Raw genomic sequence first — 15,864 nt, 5'->3', positions numbered from 1 at the left:
TGAACAGCAGCATGTTATCCCCATTGCAGTTTTCCTATTCTGTATCACCTCTGTAAGCTGCCTTTGTGTGGGACAGAAAACTTGTTCTTAAATTCACAGGCCTTTTGATCAAGAGGAATCATGAGATCCACCCTTTGGGAACCTCATTTGCACTTGCGTCTAATTTAGTTGACACAATTCCAGACTTCAAGACAATGCTACAGTGGGACAAAAAAGCTGGGGTCTTTAGGAAGGGGTATTTATGTTTTGCATATTGGAAGAACTTAAATAATATCACTAGAAGGCCGACTGTGTCAGATTAAAGATGTCCTGTGGGTTGTAAGAATTCTCAAAGCTTTTACCCTGTCTCTTGAAGTGCTCTGAGACATAGCTGGCTGCCATGTCAGAAGTAAGAAACCCCTGAGAAACTACACTGGAGGAGCCACATGTAAGAATCTGGTCAACAGTCCCAGCTGGGTCCAGATTTCCAGGCTTCCTCACCAAGGCACTAGGCATATGAATGAAATCATCTTGAAGACTTAAGGCAAGCTGATCCTCCAGCTGAAACCAGAGAGTTTATACCAATGACAAGAGGAGCAGAAAAGTTACCCAGCAAATCCCTCCCCAAATTCCTGATCCACATACATGTGAGACCTAAGAAAGCTGGTGTTGTTTTAAGCTATTTTATAGTTAATGTTCCTGATTTAACTTGTTTTAAAATTCAGATAGCGCTTACACATAGAGCTGTACAAATGCAGAGAGATGTGTAACCACCATCATAGGCAGGTTACAGACTAGAGCTCACACCCGCAAATATTCCCTGTGTTGCCCTTTTGTATTGAAACCATCTCTACACCTCTTCCCTCAAAGCCAGTGATGGTTTCAGCCTCATTGTTTTGCCTTTTCTAGAATGTTGTCTAAACGGAATCATATGATATTTAACTTTTTGAGTCTGGCTCCTTCTTGACTTAAGTTATTATGTGTGTCAGTTTATTCCTCTTAATTGCTGAGTTGCATTCAATTGTATGGGCGTGCCACAGGGCTTATTCATCCATTGATGGACTTCTGGTGTTTTTCTAGTATTTTGTGATTATGGATAATGCTAATGTATACACTTGTTTACAGGATTTTATGTAAGCATACGTGTTTGTTTCGCATAAGTAAATATCTAGGAGTGAGATTACCATGTCATATTAAGTGCATGTTTACATTTAGAAAAAGTTGCTACACTGTTTTCTAGAGTGGCTGTGCTATTTGCACTCCATCAACTATATAGGAGAGTTACAGTTTTTTTGCACTCTTATCAGTAATTAGTAAATTCAGATTTGTTTAAAAAAATAATCTCACCTTTTCTAATATGTGTGTAGTTGTACTCATTGTGGTTTTAATTTGCATTTAAGTAATGGCTAATGATGTCAAGTAGCATTTTCTGCCTATTTGCAATTCGTATACCTTTTTTAGTGAAGTGTAACAAACATTTAAATTGCTCATTAAAAGTATTGTTTTTATTTTACTATTAAGTTTTTAGAGTTCTTTATAAATATCCTTTGCCAGACATGAGATTGGCAAACTTGTTTTTTCACAGCAGATAGCTTTTTTTTCCCCTTCTATTAACAGCATCTTTCACAGAAAAAAAGGTGTTTAATTATGATAAAGATCACTTTATCCATTATTTATATTTCTTAAATTGTGCTTTAGGTGTTATATCTAAGAACTCTTTATCTAATCCAAAGTCACAAAGATTTTCTATGTTTTTGTTTTCTTCTAATTATTTTATAATTTTAAATTTCATATTTCTGTTTGTGGTCAACCATGAGTTAATTTTTCTATGAGGTATGAGTACATATTGCAGTTCACGTTTTTCTTCTGCATAGTTGACAAATTATTCCAACACATTTGTTGAAAAGATTAGAATGCTGTTTTCTTATGATGCAGAACCTAGGAAGAACAGATTTAAACCTGTGTGAGGCAAGAGGTTATTTGTTCACACCCGAGTTTTGCTCATCTTTGAATCCAAATATATAAAATGTTTTTTCTTTTGCTCAGACACATAGAATAATTTGCATTTGCTAGAAATTCCCTAGCATGGTTTTTGTGAGAGTAATTATTAAAAAACAAAAAAAGTCAGGTATGACAAAACACAATATATCACAACAATTTTGTTGTTAAAAGAAAGAAATTTTAAAAATAATAGTTAAAATTTTAAGAAATATTATTTGTTAGAAAGCTGGCAAGCTAAAATTGAATCTGTAGTTCAATATTTTACATCAGTAGAAGCTGTGTGAATGGGTATTGACCAGGGACTCACCTAATTAATTTGAGGGTAAGAAAATGTATTATTCGATGTTTTTAATAAGCTATTTTAAGAGACATAATTTGAAGAGTAGGAACACTAAAGCTTGCTTTGAGTATTGTTCAGAATGAAATAATTGTATAACATGTTCTGCAATAACTCTGGTACTAAAATTGTCAATAGCAAGCAATTTAGTCCTAATATAAGTAATAAGAAATAGAAGCCCCAGAAAGGAAAGAGAATTGCAAAAATATATTGCATTCTGAATCAAATAGCCACTGGGCTTTTACAGGGCAAGACACCGCCAAACTCATGGAGAAATTTAAGACGGAAAAATCTCTCTCCTTTGTTTCTGACGTTTACTTTTTCTTCAGTGTTTTGAGAATAAAAAGAAGATAGATGGAAATTCAGACTTGCAATACGAGCCATTTGCAAGTTGTAAAACTCTTATGATCTCAGCAGAAAAATGACAGCTTTTAAAGCCTGTTCCCTGGTGTTTCATCACCTTTCCCAGAAGGATATAAATTATTGGAAGATAATTGCCATGAATACATCATTCTTTTTCTTGAGATTCCCTCGTCCTTGTGAAACTCAATCTATGTCCCTAGGAGCAGAGTTGGTGGAGAAGGATGATACCATAGAAGAGAGATGCAAAATTATTGAAGATCCATTATGTTGGCTTGTTTTGTCTTACTTTACCCTTCCCATTTAATAGCATCAAGAAAGGACAACCTATTTGATTATAGAAAACTCTGTATCTGTTGTGGAATACCCATAGCTGTTGTGGAATAAAAATTATTTCAAAAGGAAATTCAGAATTAAGCTATTTCCTCTCTTTTAAATTTAGTCTTACAGAAAAGTTACAGAAAATAAAAGTTTCTCTAAATCTTTTATATGGCTTCTGCTAATGTTAATATTTTATATATCCATAGTAGTTTTTGAAACCTGAAAATTAACATTGATACAATACTATTAACTTACCTGCAGACCTATTTTGAATTTCACAAGATTATGAATAAAGAATTCAAGATTATAAAATTAAAGAATCTAATATCCTCTAATATCCCTTTTTTTCTAGTCTAGGATCTAATCTAGGATCCCACATTGCATTTAGCTTTTAACTCAGTCTCTTCTAATCTGTGACAGCCATAGTCTTTTTTTCTTTTTTCATTTTTTTCGGGTCCTGTTAAGGACCGGAAGGATACCAGCCAGTTTTTGAAGAATACCAGCCAGTTATTTTGTTGAATGTCCCTCGGTTTGGGTTTGTCTGATGTTTTCTCATAATTAGATTGGTATTATTCCTTTTTAACAAAAATGCTGCAGAAAGCATACTGTGCCCTTCTCATTGCATCATTTCAATAGCACATGATGTTGACTTGTTTCATGGGTGATGTTTAGTTTGATCACTTGATTAAAGAATTATCTGCCAGGATGATTCATGGTAAAGCTAAAGTGAAGCCTATTTGGTACTATTTGCATGATATTTTAGTTTTCCTCATAACCCTTGCATCTTGATTGATTTCAACAATTCTTATAGATATTTAGTGCATTTTTGAAACATTTCGTAATTTCTAAAATTGAGATATTACATACAATAGGTGTTTAAGTTGAAAAAAAACCCCACAAATAATGTATCTTAGAAGTGACAGCTCTGCGCCTGGGTTTATGAGTACAGAACAGGATCCCCTCTCTTCATCCATATACCACTGCGGCTGCAGCTGTTGCTGTTGCCACTATAGGCTGGAGCAGGCAAGCCAGAGGGCCGCCAGTCTGCAGCTGTGAGTGGTGACTATGTCCCCACTAGTAGCATGGCCTTTGTGCTTGGGCTCACAAGGGAAGAAGAGAGTTCTTCCCTACTCTGTATGGTGCTGTGGTGCTGCTGCCATCAAAAGTAGGTAGGCCTGAGAGCTTCGTGCTGGGACTATAGTTGGCAACCCAGTACTGCAGCCACTGGCAACACCAGCGTGTAGTGCTTGGGACACAGAGGGTTATAGTGCCACTGCCACCGCCATTGCCCACATCACACTGGATGCTCAAGAACCTGAGAACCCACTCACCTATGTGACCTGGGACTGCCATTACTGGCATCAGAGCAAGCCACTTGGAGGACCAAGAAGAGGCCTGCCTGGTCCTACTGACACTGGTGCTGGTGTATGCTGCCCTGGGAGCCCAAGAACAGGCATATTCAGTACCCTGCTACCACCACTGGGACCAGGACCTAAAGACTGGCCCACTGGCATCCCTTTCCCCAGCAAAATTTAACCATACCCTCCACTAGTACCTGTACCCTAAACTACTGAGAAAATCACAGATACCACCAATGCTGTTTATAGTCAAGTAAATCATACAAAGATTGCACAACAGTATGCACCCAGAATCAAAGCCAAAGGTTTCTAACCAGTTGAAACCATTGATACATATTCAGGAAAAAGTCATTCCTCGTGAACTCAAATAATTGTAAGAAATGACTATTACACCAGATATGTAGATATCAACATAAGGACACCAGAAACATCAGAAACATGATAAAGCAAAGAAATATGACACCTTCAAGGCAACACAATAATTCCTTAGCAACAGATCCCAAAGAAATTAATGAAATTATGAAAAAGGAATTCAAAATTATGATATTAAAGAAGCTTAGTGAGATAAAGAGACTTTGAAAATACAATACACAGAAATCAGAAAAACAATTCAGGATATGAACGAGAAATTTACAAAAGGGATAGCTATCTTAATAAAGAACCAAACATAAATTCTGTAACTGAAGAACTCCCCGAATAAAATGCAAATACACTCAAAGGCTTCAACAATAGACTGAATCTAGCAGAAGAAGAAACCACAGAACTTGAAGACAGGTCTTTTGAAATAACCTGGTCAGACAAAAAAAAAGAAAAGAGAATGAACAAAATCTTTATGATATATGGGATAGCATAAAGCAACCAAACATACAAATTATTGGTATTCCTGAAGGTGAAGAAATGTTAAAAGGGTTTGAAAGCCTATTTAGTGAAATAATGGATGAATACTTCCCAAGTCTAGCAGGATATTTAGACATCCATATACAGGAGGCCCAGTGTCCCCCAAAGAGATACAATGCAAAATGGTCTCTGTGACACTTTATAGGCAAACTGTCTGAAGTCAATGGCAAAGGAAAATTCTAAAAACAACAAGAGAAAAGCATCTAGTCACCCCTAAAGTAGTTACCATCAGACTAACAGTAAGTATTTACTAGGTATTTTCATAGATTTAGGTCTTCCATTTAAGTATACTTACTATGTATTTTCATAGTTTTGGGTCTAACGTTTAAGACCCATTTAAGTGCTGACTTTTCCCTATAAAAAGGACATTGGTCTTGGCAAAGATTTTATGGCTAAAACCTCAAAAGCATAGGCAACAAAAACAAAAATAGACAAATGAGACCATATTAAACTAGAAAGCCTCTGCAAAGCAAAATAAACAATCAACAAAATTAAGAGATAACCTGCAGAATGGGAGAAAAATATTTGCAAGTTACTCTTCTGACAGGGGACTAATATTCAGACCATATAAGGAACTTGACCAACTCAACAGTTAAAAAAAAAAAAAAGTGCCAAATAATCCCATTAAAAGATGGGCAAAAAACATGAGTATATATTTCTCAAAAGAAGACACAGAAGTGGCCAACACATATCTTAAAAAAGTATTCAACATCACTGATCATTAAGGAAATTCAAATGCAAACCACAATGAGATATTATCTTATGCCAGTTAGAATGCCTATTTTTAAGAAGAAAAAAATAACAGATGCTGGTGAGGATGCAGAGAAAAGAGAACTCATACACTCTTGGCAGGGATATAAATTAGTACAACCACTATGGGAAACAGAATGGAGATTTCTCAAAAAAGTAAAAGTTGAACTACCATACAATCCAGCAATCTTACTACTGGGTATCCATCCAAAGGAAAAGAATTCAGTATATCAAGGGGATACCTGCACTTGCATGTTTATCACAGCACCATTCACAATAGCAAAGATATGGAATCAGCCTAAGTGTCTATTAACAGATGAATGAATAAAGAAAATGTGGCATATATACACCATGGGATACTGTTCAGCCTAAAAAATGTAAGAAATAATTTCATTCTCAGCAACATGGAAAGAACTGCAGGTCATTATGTTAAGTGAAATAAATCAGGTATGGAAAGACAAATAGTTCACCTTCACACTCATATGTGGGAGCTAAAAAAACTCATGGACATAGAGAGTAGAATGATAGATAGCAGAGACTGGAGAGAGCAGGTAGTGGGAAGAGAGGGTTTAAGAGAAGTTGGTCATACACAATTAGATAGAAGAAATAAATTCTAGTGTTTGATGGCGGGCAAGAATGGCTATACTTAACAACAATATCATGTGTATTTCACAGTAACCAGAAGAGTTACTAAGACAGTTACCAGTAACCAATACTATTCCTGAGTTACCAATACCAATATCTGATGCCAATATTTCTGATACCATTACATAAAAATGATAAACCAATGTAAAAATGATGTATGCCCCAGGTACGCTGACTTGAACACTACACATTCTATGCATGAAACAAATACTCACATGTACCCAATAAAGACGTAAATCGTTACATTAGTTTGGTGCAAAAGTAATTGTCATTACTTTTAATGGTGAAAACCACAATTATTTTTGCAACAACCTAATATATCAACAAAAGAGGGAAAAACAGTGACAGAATCTAAGGTTGACATGTACTCACAGGAAGAATGAAATCTTACAATTAAAGAATATAGGCTTGTCTGTGTTACACTCAGAATTTGTTTTTTTTTTACATAATTGTAATCAAACTACACATACAATGGATCGTTTTATGATGTGTTCTATTATTGGTCACCAAGTATTCTGGCTTCTGCCTTTGTGCTTCTTTCCTTGACGATGAATTATATATCTCTGCTTTGCTGTACTCAGGAGTGGCCATGTGACCTAAGAGGTAAATATCAAAGAATTAGACAATGAGGAGGTAAGGGTGATGGTGGAAGGAGTAGTCGAGGGGGGAACAGCAAATGCAAGGAACAAATGTGAGATAAAATATTGCATACTCTAAAAAGTAAGAGTTCAAAGGGCATGTCTGAAATGCACAGCGGGTTAGGAGATGGGGTGGGGAGAGAATTCAGTCTGATGACTTAAGGTGAGACAGATTATATAGGCTAGTGTAAGCCATGGGAATTTGAATTTTGCTCCAACAGGAATTACTTGAGAGCCAATGAAAGAACAGAAAAATGACAAGTTCTTATTTGAGTTTTAGAAAGATCCAGCGTAGTGATTGGGTGGGCAGTAAGGCAGGAACAGAGTTAGATTCTGTGACAGTTCCTGTCACAACAGTGAGAGATGATCCGCAGAGTGATGAAAAAGTGACATATTTGGGAAATATTTGGGGGGTAGAATGGCATGCCTTTGTAATTCTTTAGGTATTGTGCTTAAGAGAGGAAGAAATAGGTCCTCAATTTTCTGGCTGACTCAATGAGATAGCAAACAGGTGAAGTAGATTTGGATATGATGAGCTCCAGGAATTTGTACAATTGAGGAAGATAATCAGCTCAGATATTTGAAAAACCAACTTACTGATTAGACTACTGTGTCAGTGTACAGTTAATCTTGCCTTTAATGTTATAGCATATACATATGTTGTTCCAAATACTATGTTTCAGTGTTATTTTGGTTTGTTTTGTACTTCCCCAGGCCTTTCACCTGGAGACACTTGGGCTATAGCTATTGATTGAACAATTACCACTATACATGTGCATGGCCATAAAGCCAAGGGCGAGGATAAATGTACATAGAAAACATGTGTGTAGCAAAGGCCGTGCCTCTGATTGAACAGTAATAATGGCCAGCATTCAAGAAATAGAAAGAAGATAATAGTGCAAATAGATTTGGGAAGGAGTGGCCAGAGAGTTAGAAAACCAGGAGATGGTTGAATCAGAAAAGCCAAAGTAAGACAGTTTTCAAGAGCATAATCAACAGTGGCAGATTCTACAAAGATGTCAAGAAAGTTAAAGCTTAAGTGGTTCATTGTTGTTATTGAATACTTTGGAAATAATAATTTTAGTGAAGCGATTGGTGAAAAACCAGGCCTAAATAAGAGTATTCAGTAAGAAATTGAGGGAATAGCATCAGGTACAACCATTTAAAGTAATTTGGCTATGAATAGAAAGAGAAATATGGTAATAACTAGAAATAAACAAATCCATGGAATGCTTTCATTTTAGGAGGGTAGCTAGCAAATCAAAACATCAAAGGGAGAGGACACATAAAGAAGAGTTGAAATACATTGAGTGTGGTCCTGGAGTAAAAAGGACTTCAGAATTTGATCCAGAAAAAATTGGGAACTAATCTTATGCAAAAGGACGGAAATATGCCTCAATGTATCAGCAGGAACATTATACCCAGGTTAAATTTTAGGTTTGGTGGCAGGTAGCTAAAGGTTTCTTGTGTTCTTGTCTCTATGTTTTCTGTGAAGACAAAGGTAAGGTCATCTGTTGAGAATCAGAGGACAGGTTTGGAGGTAAGGGGTAGGTTTGTGTGGAAGACTAGCACTCACCCTCCATTTGACCTGTCTTGTAAACTGTCAGCCAGTATTGCAGAAATTAGAAAGATAGAAAGATATTAAAGCTAGGGACCTTGATGTGATTTCTGTTTAGTCAATTACATGCACTTGTGGGAGATTGAGACAAAGCCATGATCTCCTCATTCTGAGTTTCTACTTGCAACTGGAGTTATGGGATTATAGTATCATTGAGTTTTTTCCACAGTAGTGTTAATGGAGTTTCCCCGTCATGTCTTTAGTTTCATGATTGTTGAAAGAACAAATGTAAATTATCTAGTAATAATTATAATTGTGGCTCAGTGACTGTGATTGTTTCTCGATTTGTAGATTTCAGCAGTGTGTTCCTGGAGCCAACTGTTCCAGTAGCAGCCTTCCCAATTCCTGATTTGGGCAAGGGTAGCAGCTTTGCTAACAAGCCAAATCTGTGGTATAATCCTCCTCCCTGAGCTTTCCAGTACTTTTATAAACATCTGACTCCCAGAAATAAATTCCCTTCTGTGAGGTGGCTGGCATGGTTTCTGTTACAATCACTGAACACAACTGGATCAATCTTTGCCCCAGAGAAGTTGTGGGAATAGGAACTTTGTACTGTTCAGTTGCCCTATTTGTGTTTGAAGGCCTGGCATATCTGAATCCATTAAATGACAGGATACTGGAAGTACACAGAAACCTGCGGCAAAATCACCTATTTTTTTTTTTTTTTACCTATGGCCACCTGAAATGAAGTACATGATTTTGCAAACCAAGTATTGAAAGCCATAGCAAAGAATAATGTCACAAGCTTGAGGGAGTCAGTGACTGAAAAATGGGTTGCCTGCTTCTGATTGCATTAGGGAGCTCAAAGAAAAAATAAAATCTGGTGCAGAAATTTAAATTCTCATATATTAAGGCATGGTCAGAGAATCAGGGATTTTTCATGACTCTTCGGAATGTGTATCTTATCTCTTGTACCTTCATGGATAAGAATGGTGTGGCTGAAAACTAAACACCACATGATTAATTTGTGGACTATAGACTAAAAGGTACGTTATATTCACTCTCTTGCAGAGTGACATATATGAGTGTTAGCTCCTTGGTTAGGAAAGAGTAAAAGTTCAAATATTAGAATAATAAAATTAGGAAGATTTAGAAAATTCTAACAAAATCTAAGACTCTTGTGTTAGCAGAAGCAGCTCCTCCTCTCATGTATGATGAGGATGGGGTATACCTATTTTTCTTATATCCCACCTCAACCTTCCATCACTGCCCTCATTGAGTAGATCTCTGAAAGCAGCTAGAAAGCCAATTATAGTCAATCCAAGGAGGAGAAGTCTTGGATCTTAAGGAAGTGCTAGATTTTACCATTTTTTTGGTGCAGAAATTGTTATATGTGGAATAGATTCTGAGAGTGCTAGACCATGGCTTGTGAAACAAAATTTTAGAATTGGCTAAACTGATTGCTATAGGTCTGTTTACAGAGATTCTAGATGCTGTGTATTAACTCAGATAGCCAGGAATGGCTCCTATGGGTTTTTTGACTGACTGAAAGCTGGGCCTATCAGGGGACTATGCTGAATTATGTTTATATATTACAAATTTCTTAGTCTGTCATATAGGAGATATCCAAATACATAGAAAATAAGAGACATAGAAATGAATTTAATATGTATCCTCATTTAATTATCTTTTCCCAGCTATGTACCCTAAGAGGGCCCATTTACCAAGGGATTAAAATCATATTAGTAAGCGAAAGGCCAGCATCTTAAAAAAAAACATGCACTGTGATGGCTGTCCTCTGTAAACTGAAAATATTGCTCCCTGAAATGAACTCCCAGATTTCAATAGTGATAATTGCCAGGTGACAGATAAAAACTTAGCAGTGCTTAATCCAAGTAGCAAAATGGACCCTGTTATCACAAATGGAGCAGTTTTGGAATGCTATTCATGACATGTAAATCTTAGTGATCTTTGACTGTGGATGGTTGCTAATGAGGTTAATAGGCTTGAAATAAATGGGTAGCTCATTAAGGAAGATCCTACTTGTTTTGAATAATCAAAATAACACTGGGAAATAAAGGGCCCAGGACATTTCCAGGCTGGAAGCTTTACTGATAGATGAATTTATGATCTTCAAGTTCTTAGGGGAAGTTTTCAGACAAAACTTAAGAGTGTCTCATGAAGAACTTTTATATAAGATCCATCTATGACATAGTTTCGCAACAAAGTTTACCGTGATACCAGCTAACCCAGAAAAAAGAGAAGCTTGCCTATCTATCTATCTGTCTATTTATCTATCTATCTATCTATCTATCTATCTATCTATCTATCTATCTACCTACCTACCTACCTTCCCGTTACCTACCTATCTACCTACAATTTTTTAGTAACTTACACCTTTATAGAACCTTTTTCTGGTTAAAGCATGATAGAAACATCATAAGTATGGTGTACATTTCATAAAGAATTTGTTACCATCAAAGGAGACATAAAGAATGAACTCTATGGTAAATAAATACTTTGAGAACAATTTTATCAAATAATGAAAGACAGGATGCAATAATGATTTCATGAGTGAAATAAAAAGATAAATATAATCACAGCAGAAAAAGAAAGTAATATGGCCCTTGTGTCAGATGTGGAAGGTAAATGTGAAACAAGTCTGAATGTACTTATAATTAGTATACATGTTTGTGTGCAGGTACACATGCAAAGTTTAAAAAATAACATCAAATAATAAATTCATACAAAAATAAAAGAGGATATAGTTTGATCTCCAGTTTATAAGTATTACTAATTTTGCAAATAGCTAGGGGCATAATCATGAATCCCTTCCTCTTCAGAATACCCAGTGCTCTTACCATTATATGACAGTATTGCTGTTACGTAGCCCACTGAGCAAAGAGTACAGAAATATTACTCTTGGGCAAGTTTACTCATTAGTACCCTTGTAAATATACACTTTAGAGCACACATTATTTTCAAAGAGGACAGTATGGTTCCTGAGGGAGCAAAAATTGGTTCTTGGTGGGTGAAAGAATGCTTACCCTTTTAATGTATAAGTCAGAGATACATACAGAGTATATAAATAAATTTATAGTTCATCTGAAGTACTGAAATTTCATGGGGAGGGCAATTAGGGGAAAGATGTCTACAAAGTGTCTTTAGGGAGGCATAATGAAAAAAAGTGTTTGAGAAACACGGCTTTAGGAGAAACTAAACAGAAAAGGGATGCAAAGCATAGTCATTTCTTTTTATGTCTGCTGTCAAATTTTGATTAATCATCTTAATCTTATAGTGCATGGATAAGGAATAGCAATTATCTTTATAGCTAGTTATAATATGAAAAGAAGTAAAGTATATTTAGAATCAGAATTTTTAGCCTTTTTAGTAACTGTTTCTTGGGATGTGTATATAACAAGCATACGATGTAGGGCATGTTAGCACAGTGAGTGATCATTGAAAAACGGAGTGAGCAGAAAAACACAAGAGAAGCTGATGCAATGTAAGAAATGATGCTCATGGGGAGAAACAGTGAAATGACAACCCAAAGCAAACAAAGTGACTTCCATCAGGGAAAGAGGTTAAATTCCATCTCAGCAGCTCAGAGAGGCACCTGGCTCTTCTCTTATTACCTCTGGTAGAAAGTCTTGTGACAGTCCGGAGGCTTCCTGAGAGACTGGAAGTGAAACAATGTCACAGTCTAGTATCATTAAGGGGTGGAGGCAACTCCACTGGAGAGAGAGAGAAAGGGGTGAGTATGAGTCCTTATAGGAAAAGGTAAAGAGTAATTCTTCACTATTTCAAAAGTTTGAGGATAGAAGAGAGTCCCAGAAGCCCTGAAAGACTTAATGGAGAAGGAAGCACTCCCAAATGTCTTCTTACCTTAGGAGGAAATTAACACTTCATTAATGTCCATAGTAAAGTGAATGGATTTTGCAGGTGAAGGTTGCCCAGGATTTATCAGTGAATATATTCAGTGAATATTTCAGTTTAATTAACATTAAACTTAATGTTAACATATGTTATAAGTTCATTTTTGTTAATTATACCTCTTAATATAACCTTGTGACAAGATTATTTGTCTTATGCTTTATCTAGCCTCTGGAGTGTTGGCAATATTCCTAGAAACTACTAAAATTTTTGAAAAGATGCTGCAGATTAGAGTACTACATTTGTGCCAGTAAATCTATGTTTCTTCGTGTTCTCCATAGAACAAATAGCTTATGTTATCCAGCCTCCTTGATGAGATTGAGAATAACTTCTCTTTTGTTTTAAAACCAAATTTTAAGAACTAAATTCATTTTGATATACATATGTCATTGTTGAAAAGGAATCTTGCAGTTTCTAATTGACTTCCTAATTAACCAGGAAAGCTCAACTCTTGAGTGCATCTGTTCTACTTGACAGGACACTTGTGGCACAGCCCCAGGTTCTTGTCAGTCTGACATGTTCGAATCCTTCTGAAGCAGTTAGTTGGCTTGTTGTTTTGTGGGTAACCTCGAAGTCTCATCGCAGCAACAGAAATATGCCATTTGACTGGTCCAGAGAGCTTCAGTGTTAATATTAACTCACACATCTGTCAGAGATTCAGCCTAGGAGCTGAAAAGCTATCTGCAATTTAAATTGGTTGCCAAAAACTTAACACTAATTGACATGCTAAATTCATAACTAAGTAACACATTATGACTAGTGCCAGTCATCTTAGAGAACACAATTCCCAATCTTGCTGCCCATTTTATCTTTAGAGGCTGAAATGACATTTTGGAGAGGATTCTTTCAGAAAATCAAATTCTCTTAGAAAAATGTGATGATGAATATTATGAAGATGAATAGCATTGCTATGATCTGTTCATGATAATCTGATCAGTTCTATGTTATGAGAAGTGGCCAAGAAAAGTGTTTAATTGATCTCTATGATGCCTTCCTCTAGAGAGATCCTTGACCAAGTAAGAGTCATTTTCCACTGCAAATTAAGAGGAGACAGAAAAGAGAAGAGTTGAATTTGACACATATCTTTGCCATTACATTTAACTCTATAATCTTTATTTCTCTTTCTCAGCCCAAATATTTCAAATGCCTTAAAAATGCAATTAACCTTTTAATTTACTTATCAAAAGGAAGCTCTACAACGATATACAGTCTAATAAGGGAGATATGTTATAGAGGTGTGTGCCTGATGACTCTCAGGATACAGATTTTTTTTCTGTTGTCATGAGCACCAGTTTCTCCTTGGCATTTCCCGCCATAGAATTGGAAATGTGCCTTTTAACATTGTTTTAACAACATTCTAGCACAATGAACAATTGTATTCTCTATGGTATTCTGTATGAGAATTTTACCTTTGTGAACAGGATCTGTAGACAGACCCTTTTTGAGCACAATGATTATAAGGATGATCTGGTGGGAGAATTCATTAAGCAGAGATTTATTCATATGTCTGATGGGGTCACCAAAGTGTATAACATTCATGTATACTTATCTTTTGCAAGCATCCCCATAAATAAGCCCATTTCTGATTGATGCTTATACGTGATAGATCAGAGCACATTCATGCTGCCAATCACTGGTTACTCATGCATGGAATTAAAAATCTTCCAGATCCATGCCATTTCTATACTTGGTTTGGCTTTACCTATTACTCAAAGTAAGAAAAAAAAGAGGAGGAGGGTAAGATGTAAACAGATATAATTTTAACATTAAAAAGATAGCAGGATACTTTCAGACTGTTCCAAAAGAACTGAAATACCATCAATCTAATAATATCCTACATGAATATTGTTGAATTTGTAAATATGAATGACATAGCAATAGTCACTGAATGCTATTATGGTACTTACAAATAGTGAATAAATGTACCTTTATAATAATTTAACTCATTGGCATTGGATACAAAGGACCAATGGCACATTTTAGGAAACGTTTACAAAAGAACAGAAAAAAAAAAAAGGACTTTCCTTCCAATTACACACATTTTACTTCAATTGTGATAAAAATTACTGTAAAACCTGGTCTATTTCTGAAATAGTTACACCCTAATATTTTTGATTTTTATTTTTGAAATTATTCTTGGATCACTATAAGCACTATATAAACAGGAACTCTAAGTTCTTATCACGGAGACATCTCCATAATAATTTCAGCATTTTTCACAAAATTATCTTGCTATACAGGCATGAAAGAGCAAATGCTTTTAGAGGAAAGATTATAGAATTACATGGAAAGATTTGAATAAAAAAGCCAAGTTCATTTAGGCTACATTATCCAGCATTAACTTGATTGTACAATTAACTGCTTAACTCATATTTTAGAGACTGTAGCGTTGATTTATGACAATGATCAGGACTCAGAATGCAGAAGCAGATCATATTGCAAAGCAGTAAAAATGGCAGTTTATCCCCTTGTGTCAAGAACACAATAATGAAGTTCTCTTTTTGGAAAAAATTAGTCTTTTTTGGCCAGAATAAATACATGCTTACATATATTCGACAATATAAACTTAAGAGCTACTTTATGCTGAGCATGTTGCTAGCTGTTAATGATATAATGAGGAGCATATCAGAGAGAACTGTTGCCCTATGGACACTGTATTACAAAATTTTAAATAAATATTCATGGCTTTAAACAAAATATTAAAAAAGGAAAAAGGATACTTAAAAGTAAATTGGATGATATAATAGTATGTCATTGAAGTATGATGTATTAGCACAAGGACGAAAGGCAATTCTAACAAAACCAAATAAAGTAGCACAGGAAAATATCATCATAGATTGTGAATAAATTGCCTTTATCTAAGTCATTAAATTATTTGCAGTGAAGGAATCTAAAATGGATTGATATGAATTATAAGATATTTGGGATGTTTATGAATTTCCAATAATTTATTTACCAGTGGCAATTCTTAAATGTAGAAATATAAGAGATAGAAACACAGAAATATAAAGAGATATTATAGAAGCTCTGACAGAGAGATTAAGGTATAGAGAAAACAATCAGAATATACAGTGTAGTAGGCTCTGC

At 35.4% G+C, this 15,864-nt stretch overlaps 1 protein-coding gene and 1 long non-coding RNA gene across 4 annotated transcripts in view; both read right to left on the bottom strand.

Annotated features, from left to right (window-relative positions):
* The window catches only part of LOC105466647 (glycine receptor alpha 3), a 179,234-nt gene that overhangs the window by 95,205 nt on the left and 68,165 nt on the right, over positions 1–15,864 (bottom strand). The window lies entirely within an intron of this gene.
* LOC105466646 (uncharacterized) lies at positions 7,072–14,266 on the bottom strand. The gene is made up of 4 exons (XR_978346.2): positions 14,187–14,266; positions 12,730–13,810; positions 12,480–12,578; positions 7,072–7,244 (listed from the first exon to the last, which is right to left on the bottom strand). It is a non-coding gene; the product is annotated as an uncharacterized lncRNA (long non-coding RNA).

Source organism: Macaca nemestrina, chromosome 3 (genome assembly GCF_043159975.1).
Source record: "Macaca nemestrina isolate mMacNem1 chromosome 3, mMacNem.hap1, whole genome shotgun sequence".
In the NCBI taxonomy this organism is placed as follows: Eukaryota; Metazoa; Chordata; class Mammalia; order Primates; family Cercopithecidae; genus Macaca; species Macaca nemestrina.
Note: the sequence above shows the minus strand (reverse complement) of the source record. Positions and strands in the feature narration are given on the sequence as shown.